Below are 24241 nucleotides of genomic sequence, written 5' to 3' on the forward strand. Positions count from 1 at the left end.
CCTGAGCACAAAGAACACAGCTGGAGGCATCACACTACCCGACTTGCAACTGTACTGCAGATCTATAGGAACCAAAACAGCATGGGACTGGTATAAAAACAGACACGTAGACCAATGGAACAGAGTAGAGAACCCAGAGATAGAATCCAGGCATTTGCAACCAAGGCACCTTCGAGCACGGTGCCAAGAGCATACAACGGGCAAGGGACAGTCTTCTCAATAAACGGTGTGGGGGAAAATCTGGACATCTATTAATATTTGCAGAAGAATGAGACTAGACCCCTATATCTCAGTGTATGCAGAAATCAAATCAAAATGGTTTAAAGGCTTAGACCTAAGACCTGAAACTTTGAAACTACTAGAAGGAAACATTGGACAAATGCTTCAGGACGTTGGTCTGGGCAGAGAGTTTTTGTGTAAGACCTCGAAAGCACAGGCAGCCAAAGCACAAAGAGTCAATTGGGACCGCATCAAGTTAAAACAAACAAACAAACCCAAAAAGCACAAAACAAAACAAAACAACAACAACAACAACAACAAACTTCTGCTCAGCAAAGGAAACAGTCAGAAAAGTGAAGAGACAACCCACGGAATGGGAGAAAGTATTTGCAAGCTGTCCATCTGACAAGGGGTTAATAACCAGAATGCACAAAGAGCTCAAACAACCCAATGGTACAACAAAACACAACACAACAAACCAAAAAACAAAAATGAGCAATCCGATTCAAAACTGGGCAAAAGCTCTGAACAGGCATTTCTCAAAAGAAGACATACAAATGGCTGACAGGTATATGAACAAACGCTCAACGCCACTAAGCATCGGAGAGATGCAAATCAAAACCACGATGGGATATATCATCTGTCACCCCAGTTGAAATGGCTCACATCAAAAAGACAGGCAATGTGACAGATGCTGGCGAGGATGTGGAGAAAGGGGAACCCTCCTGCATTGTTGGGGTGGGACTGTAAATGAGTACAGAACAGTAGGGAGACTGCTCCGAAGCCTAAGAATAGACCTCCCATAGATCCAGCAAGCCCGCTGCTGGGTCTGCATCCAAAGGAACAGAAATCCATACGTCAAAGGGATACCTGCACCCCCATGTTTACTGCAGCACTATTCACCATAGCCAAAGCACGGAATCGACCTAAGTGGCCATCAACGGGTGAATGGATACACAAAATGCGGTGTAGATATACACCATGGAATACTATTCGGCCACAGAAAAGGATGGAATCCTATGGTTTGCAGCCTCTTGGATAAAACTGAAGGTCATTGTGTTCAGCGAAATACGCCAGCCACAGAAAGACAAACATACATGTTCTCACGCATATGTGGGAGCTAAAGAAGTTGATCTCCTGGAGGGAGAGCCTGGGGAGGGTGCCAGGCGGTGGGGCATGGGGGCTTGAGGGGGGGGGCGGGGGTGGGGGTAGGAGAATGAAGAGGGGTTGTTAAAGGGTACAGACAGACAGTTACGTAGAAGGAGTAAGTTCTGACTTCCCGCAGAAGATTGTAGTGAATATCGTTAATTAACAATGACGTGTATATTCCAACACAGCTAGAAGAGAAGACCTGAAAGGTGTTCAACACATATCAATAGTAATGATAAATTGTCAAGGTGATGGACGCCCTGACTGGATCCTTACACATTCTCTGCAGGTCCCCCCCAAATATGCACAAACCTCATGGATCAATAAAAAACCATTTTTATTTTTCAAAAAAGATTCGTTTTCACACCCCTGCCTCCCCAACGCCTTGCCTGGAGCCTCGGCTCCCACAAGCTCCACGCCCCCTTCCCGGTCATAAGCCACTGACACACGTGGAGCCCAATCAGGGGCCGGCGCCCGAGGCCAGGCACGGCGTGCAAAAGCAAGAGCGCTTGACCGCCTGAGTGGCGACGTCACAGACCGCAGACCCTCGTAAGTGGCCGAACCGGTGGGCGCAGATGTCCCAGCAAGGGAGAGCAGAAGTGGCGCGTGAGCCGCGTGGCTCGGCTTGGCGGAAGCGGCGCTGCTGGAGAGCCCTGGCCCGTTCGGGGGGCCAGAAGCGACTTGGGTATGTGTGTACGCGTGGTGGGTGCGTGGGTGCGTGTCTGCGTCTGTGTGTGTGGGTGTGGGTGTGCTCGCACGCGTGCGCGCGCGTGGCGAGTTTTTGTGTGTCCGGCGGCGGCCACGGGAGGGGAAAGGCTGTCGCGGCCAGGCGAGTCTGGGGCTGAGGAAGACCGGGAGCGAGGCGAGCGTCGGGCAAGGGAGAGCAGAGAAGCTGAAGGCCTGAAGGCGGCCAGCCGGGCCGAAAGGCCGGATGGGCAGAGGGGTCGGGCCGCACGTGGAGGGCGCTGGAGAAGCGAGCGAGTCCGTTGGTCAAAAGGGGAGGTGTGAAGACGCCGGCAAGGTTGGCAGGCAGTGCGAAAGAAGAAAGGCTTCCCTGACCGGGAATCGAACCCGGGCCGCGGCGGTGAGAGCGCCGAATCCTAACCACTAGACCACCAGGGAACGACGGCCAGCCTGCCATGCTTGCGCCTCCTGGACGCAGCGCCAGGGTCGCAAGCGCTGGCGGCGCTACCTTGGCGCTCGGCCCCGGCTTCGGTTTAAAACAAACACCAGCCACCCGCCGCCCCTGGCAATCGGCGTGCCCTGGCAGAGCTCCTCTACTTGCAGCGGCCTCCAGCCCCGCGCGCCCCCTGCCCCCGCCACACGCACACAGGGACACACGCACGCACGCAGCCCACCGGCCAAGGCCCCGCACCTGGACCTACAGCAAAAGGTCGGTCTAGTGCGTTGGCCGGGAATCGAACCCGGGTCAACTGCTTGGAAGGCAGCTATGCTCACCACTATACCACCAACGCCGCTCGGCCCCGGCAGCCCCGCCACGCCGGCCCGGGGCTGCCACGAGCGCCCCGCCGACGCCCGGCGCAGCCCTGCCCCGATGCCCCTCCCGCCCTCAGCTCCGCACTGCCAAGGTGCCAGCCGAGGCCGCCGCGCGCCCCACATGAGCAAGCCCGGCGCAGCTGCTCCGGACCGCCCGCCTCCTGCGTCTCTCTGGTGGCGCTCTAGCTGCCTTGCTGCCCCTGGGCCCTCGACTCCACGCCCCCCGCCCGCCCCGCGGGCTTGAGGGCTCGTCCGGCATCCTGCTCACCACACCGCTTCTCCACCAGGGACCCGGCGAGGCCACAGCCGGCACACGCGGCGCACTCACTGTTACGCCTGCCCTTCCCAACCCCACCTCCCCATTCCGGCCCCACCCCCCCGCCCGGCCTCCCCGCCCGCCCACGGGCCTGTGCGGTCGTCGTCGTCGTCGTCGTCGTCTGGAGCCCATACCGACTCCCAATTTGGGGGGCGACGCTCGACGGGAGCCGTGGGGGCGCGAGGAGGCCGCTCCGATTATGCGAGCGAGAGGCCAGCGAGGAGGAAGGGGAAGGAGGTGGTGTGTGGGGGGGGGGGGGTGCGGTGATCAAGGGAGCCAGGGTGCAGGGTGGCCCCTGGGAGGCCGAAAGGGGGACGGGGCACGGGGCCCATGCGGACCAGGCACCAGAGGGCGCCCGGCTGGAGGGCGGAGAGAGGAGAAGAAGGGCCCTTGGGCGCCAGAGGCTGGGTCCCGCATGGGGCGGCCGGGACCCAGGCGGTGGCCAAAAAGGGCAGCTGCCTCCCCGTCGGGGAATCGAACCCCGGTCTCCCGCGTGACAGGCGGGGATACTCACCACTATACTAACGAGGACGGCGGTGACGGTGGCCCGGGTGGCAGACCCCTCTGCGACCCGCCCACGCCTAGTGCCGCCTTCCTCTCCCTGCCCACCGCAGGCGGCCCGCACGTGCCCGACCCCCAAAACACCGCACCCCCGCCGCCGCCGGCGCTGCTGCTTCACCCCCGCCCCCACCCCCCGTCGCCGAAGCCAGCCTGCCGCGACTCCCAACAAAGCACCCTCCGACCCCGCCCGGACCCAGAGCCGCACCCCGACCTCTGTGTACCTCGGTGCAGTGGAACCTCCCAGTGCGCCCTCCCTGCTGCCTCCAGCGCGGGTATGGGGATGGCGCCTGGACGAAGAGGCGCGGGCGAGCGAGCAAGGCTGCGAGGAGGTGGAGGGCGCGCGCCGTGCTGCAGCGCGCGAGGAGAGGCGCGGGTGGGGGCCGGCGGCAGGCGGGCCCCATGCGGCTGGGTCCGGGGCGGGGACCTGGGGGAGCGCGGGCCTGGAGGAGTGGGGGCGTCGACGCCGGAGCGAGCCGCGCCTGCTCGCACGGCTCTCCCCCCTCTGACGGCGCGGCCGGTCTTTTGCGCACCGGGCAAGGCGCCGGCCAAGGGCGCCGGCGTTGGCGCCGCGTCGCAGCCAGGCGAGCGGCGTGGCGCCCGGGTCCGCCGTCAGGGTGGCCGAGCGGTCTAAGGCGCTGCGTTCAGGTCGCAGTCTCCCCTGGAGGCGTGGGTTCGAATCCCACTCCTGACAAGCACACCTTTTGGCCCGCCCGCCGGATGCCCGGTCCCCCAGCGCCCGGGCAAAGCCCACCGCAACCCTTGTCCACCTTACTCTGCCTTCCTGCCTCGCGCTCGCGCTCGCGCCCGCGCCCTTGACGCACGCCTCTCAAACGCAGCAACTGCTCAGGCACATGCCTTCTTCCTGCTCACGCGCTGGCGTCGCAGAAATACCCCAGTACCGGGACCCAGCGCCCTCCACCCTCTGCCAATTGACATCCGGACAGACCCACTCCCCGCCAAGTCACACATCCCTCTGACTGGGCCCCACACCTGGACGCTTCAGTACCTCGCTGTCCACCTTCCTCGCTTTTCCGCGCCTTTCTCCTCCGCCCCTCCCCCTGCCGCACCCCTCTCCGCCCCCTCCTCCCTGCAACACAGCCCGACCCCGTTTGCACCACCCGCACCCAAGCGTTCGGCCCCGATCTGTCCGCTGTGGAGTGCCAGCCCCCCCGCCCCCGCCCCGTTTCGCCCTCCAGCTCCTGCCGCGAGGACAGCGACACGCTCTCCGAGCCGCGCACTTCTGCAACCAGAGCCACACCACCCGACATGCCGTCCTTTCCACCCACCCTCGCGGCCCCCGCCTGGCGTCCGGGCGCGGGCCAGGGCCGCTCCCTCTCCTGGCTTCCTCTGGCGACACCGACAGCCCGTCCCGCCGCCCTGGGCGACAGAGAAAGCCCAGGACCCGGCGTACCCGCCCCTCTCCCTGAGCGGGCGCGCGCGCCCCAGTGCCCTCGACGTGACCCGAGCCTCTCCTACGGGTCGACCGTCGGCTCCCGGCCCCATCGGGCCCCTGGTGCGCGCTCAAACGCAGCAGATGCCCGCGGCGGTGGGCGGTGACCAGGGGCCGGCGGCCGGTGGCCAGCGCCACTGTGGGATCCTCTGTGGGTGCCCGGCCCCAGTGCATGGGTGGTTCAGTGGTAGAATTCTCGCCTGCCACGCGGGAGGCCCGGGTTCGATTCCCGGCCCATGCAGCCCACCGTCCCCTTTTGGCCCTGCAGCCACAAATGCCTGGCGGCGCTCCACTCAGCCTCCTCCTTCCAGCGGAGCCGCAAGCGCCTGTCCCACACCAGCTCCGCCCGCCAGCCAGCGCACCCCACCTCTGCCCCTTCCCCCCGCACCTCTCTCGCCCCGGCCCAAGAAGCCGGTCGTCCACGCCCCCCGAGACACCTTTCCAGCTCAGCTCAGCCACGCTCCCGCCACACACCTACCTGGTCCCCATTCTCTTCATTGGCCTGCCGCCGCCTCACTCCGCACACGCATTTCACCTCAAGGAATACCACCAGGCGCCACACGCTTGCACTCGCCCGCCGCACCTCTTCTCTTCGCCTTTCACCACGTTGCCTCGCTCTCTGGCTCCCCGCACCCTGAGAAGCTGTCGTGGCTGCCCAACCCATAGCAAGGACAGCGAGTCTCTGAAGACTGGCGCACACATCACCTTCTCCTGGAGGGTCACATAGTCCTTAAACCACACGAGCAAATTGAAAAGCACACGGACAATATCATCGCATATGCACGGTCCGGATTCAGTGCATTGCGCTCATCCACCGTATGTCTCCCAGTCCGCCACGCACCACCCACCGCCACCGAGAACCCCCCCACCCGAACCCCAATCCGCAGCTTTTGCCAACGTTCGTGCAGTTGCATATCTGTCCCTCGGGTCTCTTCTACTCTCAGCCCCAAACACACACCTGAGACTGTGAACGTGTGTCCTGATGAGGGGTTATTTAGGTCTCGGATCCAGTTGCATCCCCTACCCTTTTCGGACCTTGCCCAGACCCGCTCTCTCATGCTCTCAGCCTTACCCTTGCCTGCTCCCCCACCAGCCTTCAGCCCCAGCCTCACTCTTTAGTCTGACCGTATGGCGGCCCAGCACCCCAATCTCGCCCACGGGGGGTCCTCTCTGACCGCACGGGCTTCCATCTTGGGTCTTGCCTGGACCACAGCCCACTCACACACAGGCTGGCAATCTGCTGTTCCTGCCAGCCTCCAGTCTCGCCCTCCCTCCGCCACCTCCGACACCGCCCCCGCCTCTCCTTCTTCCCCCCACACAACTCAATCCACCCGCCCCGCAAACACCCCCCCCCCCCGCTCCCGCTGGCGCCAACACACACACACACACACACACACACACACAGCCAGCCAGACGGACACACACACACACACACACACACCCCGGGACCCAGCTTCCCAGCGCCCCTGTCTCACACGTCCTGCTCTAACGAACTCGCGTCCCCCCTCTCCCGGCCTCTCACAGGCTCCGGAGACACCCGCCACCTCCGCGGCCACCCGAGATCACGCGGGCCCACCCGCCCCAGGCGTCTGCGGAAGCCACGCCTGACTGGCCAGCCGCACCCCCAGCCCGTTCCAGCGAGTCCCGGGCTCCACCCGGACACCCTGGACTCCTTCTCCCACCCCACACCCCACACCCTGCAACCCACCCACACCCCCGACACATCCCCACTCCCAGCACTGTGGGCGGGCGTCCCTCCCCTTTATGGTGTCATGCCCTTTGCCCTGGGCTGTGTGAGATGACACCCACGGGAAGGGACACGCACGTCCATCGCTGCCACCCACTCACACCCACCCACGACACACTCGCGAGAGAACCTCCCCCGGTGATGGCAAGCTCCCCTGTCCCGACAGGGGCTCGTCTCCGCACGTGATACCGAGGCCTCAAGGTCCCCGCCGACGTCACAACGCAGATTAGTGCAGTACGTTGGACGTCAGTTGGACCTGCAAATAAAGTTCTGGCATGAAGCACACTGAGCCCTGCAGTGTCCTTTGGGGAGCAGCCACAGAATGAGATGGATAGAGATGGCGACGGGCAGCGGCTGGAGAGCCGGGTAGTAGACAGCAGGTAAGGCGGGAAGGGGAAACGATCAGGAATGAAATCTAGGCGCCGGACGTAGGGGCGCTCTCGGCATGTTCTTTGCCGTTCGGAGACCAGATGGAGAGCGTCGGGAATGAAATGCCCATCGGATGCCGGCCAGACGTCTATCTGGACACGCATCTCCCCACGCCGCCGCCGGTCGGCCTGGCTGTGCGGATTTCCCAACCCGCTCCTCAGTCTCCGCGCTTCCGCCTCCTCTGCCCGGTAGATCTAGCGAGTCGGACCTCTCAAGCCTCATTTTCATATCCAGCACCCACAAAGCAACCCAGACAACTCGACAGCCAACACCCCCCCAAAAAAAAAAAATCCCGTTAAAAAGCGGGCAAAGCTCATGAGTAGACACTTCTCAAAAGAAGACAGACGAATGGCCAACAGGATTATGAGAAAATGCTCAACGTCCCTCATCAACAGGGAAATGCCAAGCAAAACCACAATGAGCTATCATCTGCACCCAGTTAGAATGGCTAGTACTTAAAAAAGTAACAGACGCGGGCCGGAATCCGGAGAAAAGGGAACTCTTACATACTGTTGGTGGGAATGTCAATCCCCACAGCAATGGGGCCCGGGTGGGGGCGGGGAGGGGAGGATCCTAAATATTGTACGGAACCACTTATAAAAAGAAAAAGACCCGGAATGGCCAAAGCAATCCTGAGCACAAAGAACACAGCTGGAGGCATCACACTACCCGACTTGCAACTGTACTGCAGATCTATAGGAACCAAAACAGCATGGGACTGGTATAAAAACAGACACGTAGACCAATGGAACAGAGTAGAGAACCCAGAGATAGAATCCAGGCATTTGCAACCAAGGCACCTTCGAGCACGGTGCCAAGAGCATACAACGGGCAAGGGACAGTCTTCTCAATAAACGGTGTGGGGGAAAATCTGGACATCTATTAATATTTGCAGAAGAATGAGACTAGACCCCTATATCTCAGTGTATGCAGAAATCAAATCAAAATGGTTTAAAGGCTTAGACCTAAGACCTGAAACTTTGAAACTACTAGAAGGAAACATTGGACAAATGCTTCAGGACGTTGGTCTGGGCAGAGAGTTTTTGTGTAAGACCTCGAAAGCACAGGCAGCCAAAGCACAAAGAGTCAATTGGGACCGCATCAAGTTAAAACAAACAAACAAACCCAAAAAGCACAAAACAAAACAAAACAACAACAACAACAAACTTCTGCTCAGCAAAGGAAACAGTCAGAAAAGTGAAGAGACAACCCACGGAATGGGAGAAAGTATTTGCAAGCTGTCCATCTGACAAGGGGTTAATAACCAGAATGCACAAAGAGCTCAAACAACCCAATGGTACAACAAAACACAACACAACAAACCAAAAAACAAAAATGAGCAATCCGATTCAAAACTGGGCAAAAGCTCTGAACAGGCATTTCTCAAAAGAAGACATACAAATGGCTGACAGGTATATGAACAAACGCTCAACGCCACTAAGCATCGGAGAGATGCAAATCAAAACCACGATGGGATATATCATCTGTCACCCCAGTTGAAATGGCTCACATCAAAAAGACAGGCAATGTGACAGATGCTGGCGAGGATGTGGAGAAAGGGGAACCCTCCTGCATTGTTGGGGTGGGACTGTAAATGAGTACAGAACAGTAGGGAGACTGCTCCGAAGCCTAAGAATAGACCTCCCATAGATCCAGCAAGCCCGCTGCTGGGTCTGCATCCAAAGGAACAGAAATCCATACGTCAAAGGGATACCTGCACCCCCATGTTTACTGCAGCACTATTCACCATAGCCAAAGCACGGAATCGACCTAAGTGGCCATCAACGGGTGAATGGATACACAAAATGCGGTGTAGATATACACCATGGAATACTATTCGGCCACAGAAAAGGATGGAATCCTATGGTTTGCAGCCACTTGGATAAAACTGAGGTCATTGTGTTCAGCGAAATACGCCAGCCACAGAAAGACAAACATACATGTTCTGACGCATATGTGGGAGCTAAAGAATTTGATCTCCTGGAGAGAGAGAGTGCGGAGGGTGCCAGGCGGTGGGGCATGGGGGCTTGAGGGCGTCAGCGGGTGGGGAAGTGGCGGGGCTGCTGGGGCCGAGCAGCGTTGGTGGTATAGTGGTGAGTATAGCTACCGTCCAAGCAGTTGACCCGGGTTCGATTCCCGGCCAACGCACTAGACCGACCTTTTGCTGTAGGTCCAGGTGCGGGGCCTTGGCCGGTGGGCTGCGTGCGTGCGTGTGTCCCTGTGTGCGTGTGGCGGGGGCAGGGGGCGCGCGGGGCTGGAGGCCGCTGCAAGTAGAGGAGCTCTGCCAGGGCACGCCGATTGCCAGGGGCGGCGGGTGGCTGGTGTTTGTTTTAAACCGAAGCCGGGGCCGAGCGCCAAGGTAGCGCCGCCAGCGCTTGCGACCCTGGCGCTGCGTCCAGGAGGCGCAAGCATGGCAGGCTGGCCGTCGTTCCCTGGTGGTCTAGTGGTTAGGATTCGGCGCTCTCACCGCCGCGGCCCGGGTTCGATTCCCGGTCAGGGAAGCCTTTCTTCTTTCGCACTGCCTGCCAACCTTGCCGGCGTCTTCACACCTCCCCTTTTGACCAACGGACTCGCTCGCTTCTCCAGCGCCCTCCACGTGCGGCCCGACCCCTCTGCCCATCCGGCCTTTCGGCCCGGCTGGCCGCCTTCAGGCCTTCAGCTTCTCTGCTCTCCCTTGCCCGACGCTCGCCTCGCTCCCGGTCTTCCTCAGCCCCAGACTCGCCTGGCCGCGACAGCCTTTCCCCTCCCGTGGCCGCCGCCGGACACACAAAAACTCGCCACGCGCGCGCACGCGTGCGAGCACACCCACACCCACACACACAGACGCAGACACGCACCCACGCACCCACCACGCGTACACACATACCCAAGTCGCTTCTGGCCCCCCGAACGGGCCAGGGCTCTCCAGCAGCGCCGCTTCCGCCAAGCCGAGCCACGCGGCTCACGCGCCACTTCTGCTCTCCCTTGCTGGGACATCTGCGCCCACCGGTTCGGCCACTTACGAGGGTCTGCGGTCTGTGACGTCGCCACTCAGGCGGTCAAGCGCTCTTGCTTTTGCACGCCGTGCCTGGCCTCGGGCGCCGGCCCCTGATTGGGCTCCACGTGTGTCAGTGGCTTATGACCGGGAAGGGGGCGTGGAGCTTGTGGGAGCCGAGGCTCCAGGCAAGGCGTTGGGGAGGCAGGGGTGTGAAAACGAATCTTTTTTGAAAAATAAAAATGGTTTTTTATTGATCCATGAGGTTTGTGCATATTTGGGGGGGACCTGCAGAGAATGTGTAAGGATCCAGTCAGGGCGTCCATCACCTTGACAATTTATCATTACTATTGATATGTGTTGAACACCTTTCAGGTCTTCTCTTCTAGCTGTGTTGGAATATACACGTCATTGTTAATTAACGATATTCACTACAATCTTCTGCGGGAAGTCAGAACTTACTCCTTCTACGTAACTGTCTGTCTGTACCCTTTAACAACCCCTCTTCATTCTCCTACCCCCACCCCCGCCCCCCCCTCAAGCCCCCATGCCCCACCGCCTGGCACCCTCCCCAGGCTCTCCCTCCAGGAGATCAACTTCTTTAGCTCCCACATATGCGTGAGAACATGTATGTTTGTCTTTCTGTGGCTGGCGTATTTCGCTGAACACAATGACCTTCAGTTTTATCCAAGAGGCTGCAAACCATAGGATTCCATCCTTTTCTGTGGCCGAATAGTATTCCATGGTGTATATCTACACCGCATTTTGTGTATCCATTCACCCGTTGATGGCCACTTAGGTCGATTCCGTGCTTTGGCTATGGTGAATAGTGCTGCAGTAAACATGGGGGTGCAGGTATCCCTTTGACGTATGGATTTCTGTTCCTTTGGATGCAGACCCAGCAGCGGGCTTGCTGGATCTATGGGAGGTCTATTCTTAGGCTTCGGAGCAGTCTCCCTACTGTTCTGTACTCATTTACAGTCCCACCCCAACAATGCAGGAGGGTTCCCCTTTCTCCACATCCTCGCCAGCATCTGTCACATTGCCTGTCTTTTTGATGTGAGCCATTTCAACTGGGGTGACAGATGATATATCCCATCGTGGTTTTGATTTGCATCTCTCCGATGCTTAGTGGCGTTGAGCGTTTGTTCATATACCTGTCAGCCATTTGTATGTCTTCTTTTGAGAAATGCCTGTTCAGAGCTTTTGCCCAGTTTTGAATCGGATTGCTCATTTTTGTTTTTTGGTTTGTTGTGTTGTGTTTTGTTGTACCATTGGGTTGTTTGAGCTCTTTGTGCATTCTGGTTATTAACCCCTTGTCAGATGGACAGCTTGCAAATACTTTCTCCCATTCCGTGGGTTGTCTCTTCACTTTTCTGACTGTTTCCTTTGCTGAGCAGAAGTTTGTTGTTGTTGTTGTTGTTGTTTTGTTTTGTTTTGTGCTTTTTGGGTTTGTTTGTTTGTTTTAACTTGATGCGGTCCCAATTGACTCTTTGTGCTTTGGCTGCCTGTGCTTTCGAGGTCTTACACAAAAACTCTCTGCCCAGACCAACGTCCTGAAGCATTTGTCCAATGTTTCCTTCTAGTAGTTTCAAAGTTTCAGGTCTTAGGTCTAAGCCTTTAAACCATTTTGATTTGATTTCTGCATACACTGAGATATAGGGGTCTAGTCTCATTCTTCTGCAAATATTAATAGATGTCCAGATTTTCCCCCACACCGTTTATTGAGAAGACTGTCCCTTGCCCGTTGTATGCTCTTGGCACCGTGCTCGAAGGTGCCTTGGTTGCAAATGCCTGGATTCTATCTCTGGGTTCTCTACTCTGTTCCATTGGTCTACGTGTCTGTTTTTATACCAGTCCCATGCTGTTTTGGTTCCTATAGATCTGCAGTACAGTTGCAAGTCGGGTAGTGTGATGCCTCCAGCTGTGTTCTTTGTGCTCAGGATTGCTTTGGCCATTCCGGGTCTTTTTCTTTTTATAAGTGGTTCCGTACAATATTTAGGATCCTCCCCTCCCCGCCCCCACCCGGGCCCCATTGCTGTGGGGATTGACATTCCCACCAACAGTATGTAAGAGTTCCCTTTTCTCCGGATTCCGGCCCGCGTCTGTTACTTTTTTAAGTACTAGCCATTCTAACTGGGTGCAGATGATAGCTCATTGTGGTTTTGCTTGGCATTTCCCTGTTGATGAGGGACGTTGAGCATTTTCTCATAATCCTGTTGGCCATTCGTCTGTCTTCTTTTGAGAAGTGTCTACTCATGAGCTTTGCCCGCTTTTTAACGGGATTTTTTTTTTTTTTTTTTTTTGTGGTGTTGGCTGTCGAGTTGTCTGGGTTGCTTTGTGGGTGCTGGATATGAAAATGAGGCTTGAGAGGTCCGACTCGCTAGATCTACCGGGCAGAGGAGGCGGAAGCGCGGAGACTGAGGAGCGGGTTGGGAAATCCGCACAGCCAGGCCGACCGGCGGCGGCGTGGGGAGATGCGTGTCCAGATAGACGTCTGGCCGGCATCCGATGGGCATTTCATTCCCGACGCTCTCCATCTGGTCTCCGAACGGCAAAGAACATGCCGAGAGCGCCCCTACGTCCGGCGCCTAGATTTCATTCCTGATCGTTTCCCCTTCCCGCCTTACCTGCTGTCTACTACCCGGCTCCCCAGCCGCTGCCCGTCGCCATCTCTATCCATCTCATTCTGTGGCTGCTCCCCAAAGGACACTGCAGGGCTCAGTGTGCTTCATGCCAGAACTTTATTTGCAGGTCCAACTGACGTCCAACGTACTGCACTAATCTGCGTTGTGACGTCGGCGGGGACCTTGAGGCCTCGGTATCACGTGCGGAGACGAGCCCCTGTCGGGACAGGGGAGCTTGCCATCACCGGGGGAGGTTCTCTCGCGAGTGTGTCGTGGGTGGGTGTGAGTGGGTGGCAGCGATGGACGTGCGTGTCCCTTCCCGTGGGTGTCATCTCACACAGCCCAGGGCAAAGGGCATGACACCATAAAGGGGAGGGACGCCCGCCCACAGTGTTGGGAGTGGGGATGTGTCGGGGGTGTGGGTGGGTTGCAGGGTGTGGGGTGTGGGGTGGGAGAAGGAGTCCAGGGTGTCCGGGTGGAGCCCGGGACTCGCTGGAACGGGCTGGGGGTGCGGCTGGCCAGTCAGGCGTGGCTTCCGCAGACGCCTGGGGCGGGTGGGCCCGCGTGATCTCGGGTGGCCGCGGAGGTGGCGGGTGTCTCCGGAGCCTGTGAGAGGCCGGGAGAGGGGGGACGCGAGTTCGTTAGAGCAGGACGTGTGAGACAGGGGCGCTGGGAAGCTGGGTCCCGGGGTGTGTGTGTGTGTGTGTGTGTGTCCGTCTGGCTGGCTGTGTGTGTGTGTGTGTGTGTGTTTGTGTGTTGGCGCCAGCGGGAGCGGGGGGGGGGGTGTTTGGGGGGCGGGTGGATTGAGTTGTGTGGGGGGAAGAAGGAGAGGCGGGGGCGGTGTCGGAGGTGGCGGAGGGAGGGCGAGACTGGAGGCTGGCAGGAACAGCAGATTGCCAGCCTGTGTGTGAGTGGGCTGTGGTCCAGGCAAGACCCAAGATGGAAGCCCGTGCGGTCAGAGAGGACCCCCCGTGGGCGAGATTGGGGTGCTGGGCCGCCATACGGTCAGACTAAAGAGTGAGGCTGGGGCTGAAGGCTGGTGGGGGAGCAGGCAAGGGTAAGGCTGAGAGCATGAGAGAGCGGGTCTGGGCAAGGTCCGAAAAGGGTAGGGGATGCAACTGGATCCGAGACCTAAATAACCCCTCATCAGGACACACGTTCACAGTCTCAGGTGTGTGTTTGGGGCTGAGAGTAGAAGAGACCCGAGGGACAGATATGCAACTGCACGAACGTTGGCAAAAGCTGCGGATTGGGGTTCGGGTGGGGGGGTTCTCGGTGGCGGTGGGTGGTGCGTGGCGGACTGGGAGACATACGGTGGATGAGCGCAATGCACTGAATCCGGACCGTGCATATGCGATGATATTGTCCGTGTGCTTTTCAATTTGCTCGTGTGGTTTAAGGACTATGTGACCCTCCAGGAGAAGGTGATGTGTGCGCCAGTCTTCAGAGACTCGCTGTCCTTGCTATGGGTTGGGCAGCCACGACAGCTTCTCAGGGTGCGGGGAGCCAGAGAGCGAGGCAACGTGGTGAAAGGCGAAGAGAAGAGGTGCGGCGGGCGAGTGCAAGCGTGTGGCGCCTGGTGGTATTCCTTGAGGTGAAATGCGTGTGCGGAGTGAGGCGGCGGCAGGCCAATGAAGAGAATGGGGACCAGGTAGGTGTGTGGCGGGAGCGTGGCTGAGCTGAGCTGGAAAGGTGTCTCGGGGGGCGTGGACGACCGGCTTCTTGGGCCGGGGCGAGAGAGGTGCGGGGGGAAGGGGCAGAGGTGGGGTGCGCTGGCTGGCGGGCGGAGCTGGTGTGGGACAGGCGCTTGCGGCTCCGCTGGAAGGAGGAGGCTGAGTGGAGCGCCGCCAGGCATTTGTGGCTGCAGGGCCAAAAGGGGACGGTGGGCTGCATGGGCCGGGAATCGAACCCGGGCCTCCCGCGTGGCAGGCGAGAATTCTACCACTGAACCACCCATGCACTGGGGCCGGGCACCCACAGAGGATCCCACAGTGGCGCTGGCCACCGGCCGCCGGCCCCTGGTCACCGCCCACCGCCGCGGGCATCTGCTGCGTTTGAGCGCGCACCAGGGGCCCGATGGGGCCGGGAGCCGACGGTCGACCCGTAGGAGAGGCTCGGGTCACGTCGAGGGCACTGGGGCGCGCGCGCCCGCTCAGGGAGAGGGGCGGGTACGCCGGGTCCTGGGCTTTCTCTGTCGCCCAGGGCGGCGGGACGGGCTGTCGGTGTCGCCAGAGGAAGCCAGGAGAGGGAGCGGCCCTGGCCCGCGCCCGGACGCCAGGCGGGGGCCGCGAGGGTGGGTGGAAAGGACGGCATGTCGGGTGGTGTGGCTCTGGTTGCAGAAGTGCGCGGCTCGGAGAGCGTGTCGCTGTCCTCGCGGCAGGAGCTGGAGGGCGAAACGGGGCGGGGGCGGGGGGGCTGGCACTCCACAGCGGACAGATCGGGGCCGAACGCTTGGGTGCGGGTGGTGCAAACGGGGTCGGGCTGTGTTGCAGGGAGGAGGGGGCGGAGAGGGGTGCGGCAGGGGGAGGGGCGGAGGAGAAAGGCGCGGAAAAGCGAGGAAGGTGGACAGCGAGGTACTGAAGCGTCCAGGTGTGGGGCCCAGTCAGAGGGATGTGTGACTTGGCGGGGAGTGGGTCTGTCCGGATGTCAATTGGCAGAGGGTGGAGGGCGCTGGGTCCCGGTACTGGGGTATTTCTGCGACGCCAGCGCGTGAGCAGGAAGAAGGCATGTGCCTGAGCAGTTGCTGCGTTTGAGAGGCGTGCGTCAAGGGCGCGGGCGCGAGCGCGAGCGCGAGGCAGGAAGGCAGAGTAAGGTGGACAAGGGTTGCGGTGGGCTTTGCCCGGGCGCTGGGGGACCGGGCATCCGGCGGGCGGGCCAAAAGGTGTGCTTGTCAGGAGTGGGATTCGAACCCACGCCTCCAGGGGAGACTGCGACCTGAACGCAGCGCCTTAGACCGCTCGGCCACCCTGACGGCGGACCCGGGCGCCACGCCGCTCGCCTGGCTGCGACGCGGCGCCAACGCCGGCGCCCTTGGCCGGCGCCTTGCCCGGTGCGCAAAAGACCGGCCGCGCCGTCAGAGGGGGGAGAGCCGTGCGAGCAGGCGCGGCTCGCTCCGGCGTCGACGCCCCCACTCCTCCAGGCCCGCGCTCCCCCAGGTCCCCGCCCCGGACCCAGCCGCATGGGGCCCGCCTGCCGCCGGCCCCCACCCGCGCCTCTCCTCGCGCGCTGCAGCACGGCGCGCGCCCTCCACCTCCTCGCAGCCTTGCTCGCTCGCCCGCGCCTCTTCGTCCAGGCGCCATCCCCATACCCGCGCTGGAGGCAGCAGGGAGGGCGCACTGGGAGGTTCCACTGCACCGAGGTACACAGAGGTCGGGGTGCGGCTCTGGGTCCGGGCGGGGTCGGAGGGTGCTTTGTTGGGAGTCGCGGCAGGCTGGCTTCGGCGACGGGGGGTGGGGGCGGGGGTGAAGCAGCAGCGCCGGCGGCGGCGGGGGTGCGGTGTTTTGGGGGTCGGGCACGTGCGGGCCGCCTGCGGTGGGCAGGGAGAGGAAGGCGGCACTAGGCGTGGGCGGGTCGCAGAGGGGTCTGCCACCCGGGCCACCGTCACCGCCGTCCTCGTTAGTATAGTGGTGAGTATCCCCGCCTGTCACGCGGGAGACCGGGGTTCGATTCCCCGACGGGGAGGCAGCTGCCCTTTTTGGCCACCGCCTGGGTCCCGGCCGCCCCATGCGGGACCCAGCCTCTGGCGCCCAAGGGCCCTTCTTCTCCTCTCTCCGCCCTCCAGCCGGGCGCCCTCTGGTGCCTGGTCCGCATGGGCCCCGTGCCCCGTCCCCCTTCGAGCGTCGCCCCCCAAATTGGGAGTCGGTATGGGCTCCAGAGGACGACGACGACGACGACCGCACAGGCCCGTGGGCGGGCGGGGAGGCCGGGCGGGGGGGTGGGGCCGGAATGGGGAGGTGGGGTTGGGAAGGGCAGGCGTAACAGTGAGTGCGCCGCGTGTGCCGGCTGTGGCCTCGCCGGGTCCCTGGTGGAGAAGCGGTGTGGTGAGCAGGATGCCGGACGAGCCCTCAAGCCCGCGGGGCGGGCGGGGGGCGTGGAGTCGAGGGCCCAGGGGCAGCAAGGCAGCTAGAGCGCCACCAGAGAGACGCAGGAGGCGGGCGGTCCGGAGCAGCTGCGCCGGGCTTGCTCATGTGGGGCGCGCGGCGGCCTCGGCTGGCACCTTGGCAGTGCGGAGCTGAGGGCGGGAGGGGCATCGGGGCAGGGCTGCGCCGGGCGTCGGCGGGGCGCTCGTGGCAGCCCCGGGCCGGCGTGGCGGGGCTGCCGGGGCCGAGCGGCGTTGGTGGTATAGTGGTGAGCATAGCTGCCTTCCAAGCAGTTGACCCGGGTTCGATTCCCGGCCAACGCACTAGACCGACCTTTTGCTGTAGGTCCAGGTGCGGGGCCTTGGCCGGTGGGCTGCGTGCGTGCGTGTGTCCCTGTGTGCGTGTGGCGGGGGCAGGGGGCGCGCGGGGCTGGAGGCCGCTGCAAGTAGAGGAGCTCTGCCAGGGCACGCCGATTGCCAGGGGCGGCGGGTGGCTGGTGTTTGTTTTAAACCGAAGCCGGGGCCGAGCGCCAAGGTAGCGCCGCCAGCGCTTGCGACCCTGGCGCTGCGTCCAGGAGGCGCAAGCATGGCAGGCTGGCCGTCGTTCCCTGGTGGTCTAGTGGTTAGGATTCGGCGCTCTCACCGCCGCGGCCCGGGTTCGATTCCCGGTCAGGGAAGCCTTTCTTCTTTCGCACTGCCTGCCAACCTTGCCGGCGTCTTCACACCTCCCCTTTTGACCAACGGACTCGCTCGCTTCTCCAGCGCCCTCCACGTGCGGCCCGACCCCTCTGCCCATCCGGTCTTTCGGCCCGGCTGGCCGCCTTCAGGCCTTCAGCTTCTCTGCTCTCCCTTGCCCGACGCTCGCCTCGCTCCCGGTCTTCCTCAGCCCCAGACTCGCCTGGCCGCGACAGCCTTTCCCCTCCCGTGGCCGCCGCCGGACACACAAAAACTCGCCACGCGCGCGCACGCGTGCGAGCACACCCACACCCACACACACAGACGCAGACACGCACCCACGCACCCACCACGCGTACACACATACCCAAGTCGCTTCTGGCCCCCCGAACGGGCCAGGGCTCTCCAGCAGCGCCGCTTCCGCCAAGCCGAGCCACGCGGCTCACGCGCCACTTCTGCTCTCCCTTGCTGGGACATCTGCGCCCACCGGTTCGGCCACTTACGAGGGTCTGCGGTCTGTGACGTCGCCACTCAGGCGGTCAAGCGCTCTTGCTTTTGCACGCCGTGCCTGGCCTCGGGCGCCGGCCCCTGATTGGGCTCCACGTGTGTCAGTGGCTTATGACCGGGAAGGGGGCGTGGAGCTTGTGGGAGCCGAGGCTCCAGGCAAGGCGTTGGGGAGGCAGGGGTGTGAAAACGAATCTTTTTTGAAAAATAAAAATGGTTTTTTATTGATCCATGAGGTTTGTGCATATTTGGGGGGGACCTGCAGAGAATGTGTAAGGATCCAGTCAGGGCGTCCATCACCTTGACAATTTATCATTACTATTGATATGTGTTGAACACCTTTCAGGTCTTCTCTTCTAGCTGTGTTGGAATATACACGTCATTGTTAATTAACGATATTCACTACAATCTTCTGCGGGAAGTCAGAACTTACTCCTTCTACGTAACTGTCTGTCTGTACCCTTTAACAACCCCTCTTCATTCTCCTACCCCCACCCCCGCCCCCCCCTCAAGCCCCCATGCCCCACCGCCTGGCACCCTCCCCAGGCTCTCCCTCCAGGAGATCAACTTCTTTAGCTCCCACATATGCGTGAGAACATGTATGTTTGTCTTTCTGTGGCTGGCGTATTTCGCTGAACACAATGACCTTCAGTTTTATCCAAGAGGCTGCAAACCATAGGATTCCATCCTTTTCTGTGGCCGAATAGTATTCCATGGTGTATATCTACACCGCATTTTGTGTATCCATTCACCCGTTGATGGCCACTTAGGTCGATTCCGTGCTTTGGCTATGGTGAATAGTGCTGCAGTAAACATGGGGGTGCAGGTATCCCTTTGACGTATGGATTTCTGTTCCTTTGGATGCAGACCCAGCAGCGGGCTTGCTGGATCTATGGGAGGTCTATTCTTAGGCTTCGGAGCAGTCTCCCTACTGTTCTGTACTCATTTACAGTCCCACCCCAACAATGCAGGAGGGTTCCCCTTTCTCCACATCCTCGCCAGCATCTGTCACATTGCCTGTCTTTTTGATGTGAGCCATTTCAACTGGGGTGACAGATGATATATCCCATCGTGGTTTTGATTTGCATCTCTCCGATGCTTAGTGGCGTTGAGCGTTTGTTCATATACCTGTCAGCCATTTGTATGTCTTCTTTTGAGAAATGCCTGTTCAGAGCTTTTGCCCAGTTTTGAATCGGATTGCTCATTTTTGTTTTTTGGTTTGTTGTGTTGTGTTTTGTTGTACCATTGGGTTGTTTGAGCTCTTTGTGCATTCTGGTTATTAACCCCTTGTCAGATGGACAGCTTGCAAATACTTTCTCCCATTCCGTGGGTTGTCTCTTCACTTTTCTGACTGTTTCCTTTGCTGAGCAGAAGTTTGTTGTTGTTGTTGTTTTGTTTTGTTTTGTTTTGTGCTTTTTGGGTTTGTTTGTTTGTTTTAACTTGATGCGGTCCCAATTGACTCTTTGTGCTTTGGCTGCCTGTGCTTTCGAGGTCTTACACAAAAACTCTCTGCCCAGACCAACGTCCTGAAGCATTTGTCCAATGTTTCCTTCTAGTAGTTTCAAAGTTTCAGGTCTTAGGTCTAAGCCTTTAAACCATTTTGATTTGATTTCTGCATACACTGAGATATAGGGGTCTAGTCTCATTCTTCTGCAAATATTAATAGATGTCCAGATTTTCCCCCACACCGTTTATTGAGAAGACTGTCCCTTGCCCGTTGTATGCTCTTGGCACCGTGCTCGAAGGTGCCTTGGTTGCAAATGCCTGGATTCTATCTCTGGGTTCTCTACTCTGTTCCATTGGTCTACGTGTCTGTTTTTATACCAGTCCCATGCTGTTTTGGTTCCTATAGATCTGCAGTACAGTTGCAAGTCGGGTAGTGTGATGCCTCCAGCTGTGTTCTTTGTGCTCAGGATTGCTTTGGCCATTCCGGGTCTTTTTCTTTTTATAAGTGGTTCCGTACAATATTTAGGATCCTCCCCTCCCCGCCCCCACCCGGGCCCCATTGCTGTGGGGATTGACATTCCCACCAACAGTATGTAAGAGTTCCCTTTTCTCCGGATTCCGGCCCGCGTCTGTTACTTTTTTAAGTACTAGCCATTCTAACTGGGTGCAGATGATAGCTCATTGTGGTTTTGCTTGGCATTTCCCTGTTGATGAGGGACGTTGAGCATTTTCTCATAATCCTGTTGGCCATTCGTCTGTCTTCTTTTGAGAAGTGTCTACTCATGAGCTTTGCCCGCTTTTTAACGGGATTTTTTTTTTTTGGGGGGGTGTTGGCTGTCGAGTTGTCTGGGTTGCTTTGTGGGTGCTGGATATGAAAATGAGGCTTGAGAGGTCCGACTCGCTAGATCTACCGGGCAGAGGAGGCGGAAGCGCGGAGACTGAGGAGCGGGTTGGGAAATCCGCACAGCCAGGCCGACCGGCGGCGGCGTGGGGAGATGCGTGTCCAGATAGACGTCTGGCCGGCATCCGATGGGCATTTCATTCCCGACGCTCTCCATCTGGTCTCCGAACGGCAAAGAACATGCCGAGAGCGCCCCTACGTCCGGCGCCTAGATTTCATTCCTGATCGTTTCCCCTTCCCGCCTTACCTGCTGTCTACTACCCGGCTCTCCAGCCGCTGCCCGTCGCCATCTCTATCCATCTCATTCTGTGGCTGCTCCCCAAAGGACACTGCAGGGCTCAGTGTGCTTCATGCCAGAACTTTATTTGCAGGTCCAACTGACGTCCAACGTACTGCACTAATCTGCGTTGTGACGTCGGCGGGGACCTTGAGGCCTCGGTATCACGTGCGGAGACGAGCCCCTGTCGGGACAGGGGAGCTTGCCATCACCGGGGGAGGTTCTCTCGCGAGTGTGTCGTGGGTGGGTGTGAGTGGGTGGCAGCGATGGACGTGCGTGTCCCTTCCCGTGGGTGTCATCTCACACAGCCCAGGGCAAAGGGCATGACACCATAAAGGGGAGGGACGCCCGCCCACAGTGCTGGGAGTGGGGATGTGTCGGGGTGTGGGTGGGTTGCAGGGTGTGGGGTGTGGGGTGGGAGAAGGAGTCCAGGGTGTCCGGGTGGAGCCCGGGACTCGCTGGAACGGGCTGGGGGTGCGGCTGGCCAGTCAGGCGTGGCTTCCGCAGACGCCTGGGGCGGGTGGGCCCGCGTGATCTCGGGTGGCCGCGGAGGTGGCGGGTGTCTCCGGAGCCTGTGAGAGGCCGGGAGAGGGGGGACGCGAGTTCGTTAGAGCAGGACGTGTGAGACAGGGGCGCTGGGAAGCTGGGTCCCGGGGTGTGTGTGTGTGTGTGTGTGTGTCCGTCTGGCTGGCTGTGTGTGTGTGTGTGTGTGTGTGTGTGTTGGCGCCAGCGGGAGCGGGGGGGGGGGTGTTTGGGGGGCGGGTGGATTGAGTTGTGTGGGGGGAAGAAGGAGAGGCGGGGGCGGTGTCGGAGGTGGCGGAGGGAGGGCGAGACTGGAGGCTGGCAGGAACAGCAGATTGCCAGCCTGTGTGTGAGTGGGCTGTGGTCCAGGCAAGACCCAAGATGGAAGCCCGTGCGGTCAGAGAGGACCCCCCGTGGGCGAGATTGGGGTGCTGGGCCGCCATACGGTCAGACTAAAGAGTGAGGCTGGGGCTGAAGGCTGGTGGGGGAGCAGGCAAGGGTAAGGCTGAGAGCATGAGAGAGCGGGTCTGGGCAAGGTCCGAAAAGGGTAGGGGATGCAACTGGATCCGAGACCTAAATAACCCCTCATCAGGACACACGTTCACAGTCTCAGGTGTGTGTTTGGGGCTGAGAGTAGAAGAGACCCGAGGGACAGATATGCAACTGCACGAACGTTGGCAAAAGCTGCGGATTGGGGTTCGGGTGGGGGGGTTCTCGGTGGCGGTGGGTGGTGCGTGGCGGACTGGGAGACATACGGTGGATGAGCGCAATGCACTGAATCCGGACCGTGCATATGCGATGATATTGTCCGTGTGCTTTTCAATTTGCTCGTGTGGTTTAAGGACTATGTGACCCTCCAGGAGAAGGTGATGTGTGCGCCAGTCTTCAGAGACTCGCTGTCCTTGCTATGGGTTGGGCAGCCACGACAGCTTCTCAGGGTGCGGGGAGCCAGAGAGCGAGGCAACGTGGTGAAAGGCGAAGAGAAGAGGTGCGGCGGGCGAGTGCAAGCGTGTGGCGCCTGGTGGTATTCCTTGAGGTGAAATGCGTGTGCGGAGTGAGGCGGCGGCAGGCCAATGAAGAGAATGGGGACCAGGTAGGTGTGTGGCGGGAGCGTGGCTGAGCTGAGCTGGAAAGGTGTCTCGGGGGGCGTGGACGACCGGCTTCTTGGGCCGGGGCGAGAGAGGTGCGGGGGGAAGGGGCAGAGGTGGGGTGCGCTGGCTGGCGGGCGGAGCTGGTGTGGGACAGGCGCTTGCGGCTCCGCTGGAAGGAGGAGGCTGAGTGGAGCGCCGCCAGGCATTTGTGGCTGCAGGGCCAAAAGGGGACGGTGGGCTGCATGGGCCGGGAATCGAACCCGGGCCTCCCGCGTGGCAGGCGAGAATTCTACCACTGAACCACCCATGCACTGGGGCCGGGCACCCACAGAGGATCCCACAGTGGCGCTGGCCACCGGCCGCCGGCCCCTGGTCACCGCCCACCGCCGCGGGCATCTGCTGCGTTTGAGCGCGCACCAGGGGCCCGATGGGGCCGGGAGCCGACGGTCGACCCGTAGGAGAGGCTCGGGTCACGTCGAGGGCACTGGGGCGCGCGCGCCCGCTCAGGGAGAGGGGCGGGTACGCCGGGTCCTGGGCTTTCTCTGTCGCCCAGGGCGGCGGGACGGGCTGTCGGTGTCGCCAGAGGAAGCCAGGAGAGGGAGCGGCCCTGGCCCGCGCCCGGACGCCAGGCGGGGGCCGCGAGGGTGGGTGGAAAGGACGGCATGTCGGGTGGTGTGGCTCTGGTTGCAGAAGTGCGCGGCTCGGAGAGCGTGTCGCTGTCCTCGCGGCAGGAGCTGGAGGGCGAAACGGGGCGGGGGCGGGGGGGCTGGCACTCCACAGCGGACAGATCGGGGCCGAACGCTTGGGTGCGGGTGGTGCAAACGGGGTCGGGCTGTGTTGCAGGGAGGAGGGGGCGGAGAGGGGTGCGGCAGGGGGAGGGGCGGAGGAGAAAGGCGCGGAAAAGCGAGGAAGGTGGACAGCGAGGTACTGAAGCGTCCAGGTGTGGGGCCCAGTCAGAGGGATGTGTGACTTGGCGGGGAGTGGGTCTGTCCGGATGTCAATTGGCAGAGGGTGGAGGGCGCTGGGTCCCGGTACTGGGGTATTTCTGCGACGCCAGCGCGTGAGCAGGAAGAAGGCATGTGCCTGAGCAGTTGCTGCGTTTGAGAGGCGTGCGTCAAGGGCGCGGGCGCGAGCGCGAGCGCGAGGCAGGAAGGCAGAGTAAGGTGGACAAGGGTTGCGGTGGGCTTTGCCCGGGCGCTGGGGGACCGGGCATCCGGCGGGCGGGCCAAAAGGTGTGCTTGTCAGGAGTGGGATTCGAACCCACGCCTCCAGGGGAGACTGCGACCTGAACGCAGCGCCTTAGACCGCTCGGCCACCCTGACGGCGGACCCGGGCGCCACGCCGCTCGCCTGGCTGCGACGCGGCGCCAACGCCGGCGCCCTTGGCCGGCGCCTTGCCCGGTGCGCAAAAGACCGGCCGCGCCGTCAGAGGGGGGAGAGCCGTGCGAGCAGGCGCGGCTCGCTCCGGCGTCGACGCCCCCACTCCTCCAGGCCCGCGCTCCCCCAGGTCCCCGCCCCGGACCCAGCCGCATGGGGCCCGCCTGCCGCCGGCCCCCACCCGCGCCTCTCCTCGCGCGCTGCAGCACGGCGCGCGCCCTCCACCTCCTCGCAGCCTTGCTCGCTCGCCCGCGCCTCTTCGTCCAGGCGCCATCCCCATACCCGCGCTGGAGGCAGCAGGGAGGGCGCACTGGGAGGTTCCACTGCACCGAGGTACACAGAGGTCGGGGTGCGGCTCTGGGTCCGGGCGGGGTCGGAGGGTGCTTTGTTGGGAGTTGCGGC

The 24241-nt window shown here is 60.9% G+C and overlaps 14 non-coding genes across 14 annotated transcripts; 7 read left to right on the top strand and 7 right to left on the bottom strand.

Moving 5' to 3' along the window:
* Positions 1 to 2418: 2418 nt before the first annotated feature.
* Positions 2419 to 2490, bottom strand: TRNAE-CUC (transfer RNA glutamic acid (anticodon CUC)). Its single transcript has one exon. It is a non-coding gene; the product is annotated as a tRNA-Glu (tRNA).
* A 281-nt stretch (positions 2491 to 2771) lies between these two features.
* Positions 2772 to 2843, bottom strand: TRNAG-UCC (transfer RNA glycine (anticodon UCC)). The gene has a single exon. It is a non-coding gene; the product is annotated as a tRNA-Gly (tRNA).
* Positions 2844 to 3640: 797 nt separating this feature from the next.
* On the bottom strand, positions 3641 to 3712 carry TRNAD-GUC (transfer RNA aspartic acid (anticodon GUC)). The gene has a single exon. It is a non-coding gene; the product is annotated as a tRNA-Asp (tRNA).
* Positions 3713 to 4350: 638 nt separating this feature from the next.
* TRNAL-CAG (transfer RNA leucine (anticodon CAG)) lies at positions 4351 to 4433 on the top strand. Its single transcript has one exon. It is a non-coding gene; the product is annotated as a tRNA-Leu (tRNA).
* Positions 4434 to 5362: 929 nt separating this feature from the next.
* TRNAG-GCC (transfer RNA glycine (anticodon GCC)) lies at positions 5363 to 5433 on the top strand. Its single transcript has one exon. It is a non-coding gene; the product is annotated as a tRNA-Gly (tRNA).
* A 4011-nt stretch (positions 5434 to 9444) lies between these two features.
* On the top strand, positions 9445 to 9516 carry TRNAG-UCC (transfer RNA glycine (anticodon UCC)). The gene has a single exon. It is a non-coding gene; the product is annotated as a tRNA-Gly (tRNA).
* Positions 9517 to 9797: 281 nt separating this feature from the next.
* TRNAE-CUC (transfer RNA glutamic acid (anticodon CUC)) lies at positions 9798 to 9869 on the top strand. The gene has a single exon. It is a non-coding gene; the product is annotated as a tRNA-Glu (tRNA).
* Positions 9870 to 14857: 4988 nt separating this feature from the next.
* Positions 14858 to 14928, bottom strand: TRNAG-GCC (transfer RNA glycine (anticodon GCC)). The gene has a single exon. It is a non-coding gene; the product is annotated as a tRNA-Gly (tRNA).
* Positions 14929 to 15857: 929 nt separating this feature from the next.
* Positions 15858 to 15940, bottom strand: TRNAL-CAG (transfer RNA leucine (anticodon CAG)). Its single transcript has one exon. It is a non-coding gene; the product is annotated as a tRNA-Leu (tRNA).
* A 638-nt stretch (positions 15941 to 16578) lies between these two features.
* Positions 16579 to 16650, top strand: TRNAD-GUC (transfer RNA aspartic acid (anticodon GUC)). Its single transcript has one exon. It is a non-coding gene; the product is annotated as a tRNA-Asp (tRNA).
* Positions 16651 to 17299: 649 nt separating this feature from the next.
* TRNAG-UCC (transfer RNA glycine (anticodon UCC)) lies at positions 17300 to 17371 on the top strand. The gene has a single exon. It is a non-coding gene; the product is annotated as a tRNA-Gly (tRNA).
* Positions 17372 to 17652: 281 nt separating this feature from the next.
* Positions 17653 to 17724, top strand: TRNAE-CUC (transfer RNA glutamic acid (anticodon CUC)). The gene has a single exon. It is a non-coding gene; the product is annotated as a tRNA-Glu (tRNA).
* A 4978-nt stretch (positions 17725 to 22702) lies between these two features.
* TRNAG-GCC (transfer RNA glycine (anticodon GCC)) lies at positions 22703 to 22773 on the bottom strand. The gene has a single exon. It is a non-coding gene; the product is annotated as a tRNA-Gly (tRNA).
* Positions 22774 to 23702: 929 nt separating this feature from the next.
* On the bottom strand, positions 23703 to 23785 carry TRNAL-CAG (transfer RNA leucine (anticodon CAG)). The gene has a single exon. It is a non-coding gene; the product is annotated as a tRNA-Leu (tRNA).
* Between the last annotated feature and the right edge of the window lie 456 nt (positions 23786 to 24241).

The sequence above is a fragment of the Eulemur rufifrons genome, chromosome 8 (assembly GCF_041146395.1).
Source record: "Eulemur rufifrons isolate Redbay chromosome 8, OSU_ERuf_1, whole genome shotgun sequence".
Lineage (NCBI taxonomy): Eukaryota > Metazoa > Chordata > Mammalia > Primates > Lemuridae > Eulemur > Eulemur rufifrons.